General features: G+C 35.0%; 1 pseudogene; it reads left to right on the top strand.

Moving 5' to 3' along the window:
* The first annotated feature begins 987 nt into the window (after positions 1 to 987).
* LOC114748018 (uncharacterized) lies at positions 988 to 2,168 on the top strand (annotated as a pseudogene).

The following is a 2,168-nucleotide window of genomic DNA, read 5'->3' as shown; positions in this document are numbered from 1 at the left end:
TTCATCTTTTGGACGTCTTTGTATTTTTTATTCATATTTTATACTACCCTTTCATCTCGCCTTGGGTTACTTCATCGCCATGCTCCATTTTAATTATTAGTCACTTTTAACTAATTCATACAAATTAAAAAAAATAATTGAAAGAAATGACTGAGTTAAAATTAATTAATATTCTTGGAATATTATCAACGTAAATTCTAACCGTCTTTCTCATTTCTGTCTTTTTGGGACAATCTTGAAAAATGAGTTTCACCCATTTGTGGAAGACTTGTAAATTAAAAACGTGGGCTACTTTGTATTTTGAGGAAATCAAAAATTTATGATTAGAAATTACTAAATCAAAACTAAAACAAGAACAAGTTTGAAGGATAAAAAAAATTATACTAACTCATTTAAAAAAAACACATATGACTTAGGAATGGAGATTTGTATTATTAATTAATTAATAGTTTCTTAAAAATCAATCAAATCATTATTCCTTTTACTCAGGCCTGAGTACATGCAACCAGGTCCAGGATATCTAAGAAGGAAAACAAATAAGCAACTTATAATCTTGAAGAACGTGAAGCTGGAGAGATGTCCTTTCCCGGGGCGATTGTTACTTCTGTGGAACAGTGACTGGTAGTGTTGGTTTTTTATTGGTAGTCTCTCCCTTTTTTTTCCGCCAACTGTTTCTTCCTTCGTTGGAGCATATAAAGAAGTAAAGAACTGGACAATAAAAATTGTCATTTTTATGAATTTTTTCCCCTTATAATTTAAAAAGGTGTTTGAGTAGGGTGAAAACTATATTTTAAAAATATTTTTATAGCATATAAAAAAATTTGTCTCATTTATAAAAAAATATTTCTGAAAAATAATTAATGGGTATCCAAACACCCCTGTCAGAGTGACATGATCGTAGATCTGTAAAATTCACGAGAGAAGGGAGATCGATGGTATTAAACGGTATGCAAAGTGGGAACTTGCATAGAGGAAATTCAGATATGAGAGGACGGAGGACCACTCTTATGCATCGGAGATCTCCTGAGCGATGTGGGTGAGGAAGAAGATGTAGTGTCAGCTCATTCTTCATCACCGTCTTTCTCTTCGTCTTCTGTTTTCGGATTCAAACCTCGCTCCTGATCTCACCAAACTCTTCCAGGTTACCGGCTTATTTTTGTGGTTTACTTCGAATCGCTTTGTTCTCGATCTAGATCTCAAATTTCGATGCGGAAATGAAATTCAACCAACTCTATTTACCGAAACCATAAAATTAACAGTGCAGATATTTTGAACACTTCTAATCTTTTTCCCCTTCAGAAATTATAGGGTTTTAGAATTAATTCGAAGATATCTTTTTCTTCCCGTTTAGTCACAAGCACCCTTCTTTTATCAATCATCGAAATTCCCCTACTCATTTCAGGAAAACTACAAGCACTTGAATAAGGCACTTGCTGGCACAGACCACTCTTGGACGGCTTTGACTCTGAAGGTAATTACAGTTTATCGTTGTCCTTGTATATGTAGCAGTCATCGCATTACAGACCAAGCCAACATCAATCACGAAAAGCTGAGGTTTGTTTGTTCCATGTTGCGTCTGGAGGATTTACCTCCTGGTTATTGCACCTTTCGGATCTGTTTTCTGTCGTCCGTATTTGTCATCGGGCCTTTTTTTTAATTATATATATATATCTTTCTTTAATGGACCATTTATCTTTCTCACTTCAATATTCATGTGTCCTGTACCGTCACTTTATTTATAACTTCTCTTCAATTTTTTGAACTCCAGCTATGCACTGCCCTGGAAACTGCGAACGACTTGCTTCAGTCTACCAACTCAAATGTTGGATTGTTGGCAGAGAAGGTTGGACAGCTTCAGAAAGTTGTGAAGAGAGCGGATTCTGCCATAACAGCTGCAAAGGCTCTCCATGTTAATCTGGATGAAGATAAAGGGGCCGATATTGACAACGCAAAATTCAAGTAAATTCAAGTCTTGCTGCGAGATTAGGCTAGTAAAATTTCACATGGTATTTTACCGCTCAACAATACAAATGTATCTTTGTTATTTATGAACAAAACATCCGAGTGGAGAAGTATGGAAAATGCCTGAGTAGATCATTATTACTTTTATCATGTCAAAGGGTCCTTTAAAAATAAAAAAATAAACTTCGCTATTGTTTGGCTGCTTT

This window comes from Neltuma alba, unplaced genomic scaffold (genome assembly GCF_004799145.2).
Source record: "Neltuma alba isolate B1F8T4 unplaced genomic scaffold, ASM479914v2 tig00005562_pilon, whole genome shotgun sequence".
In the NCBI taxonomy this organism is placed as follows: Eukaryota; Viridiplantae; Streptophyta; class Magnoliopsida; order Fabales; family Fabaceae; genus Neltuma; species Neltuma alba.
Note: the sequence above shows the minus strand (reverse complement) of the source record. Positions and strands in the feature narration are given on the sequence as shown.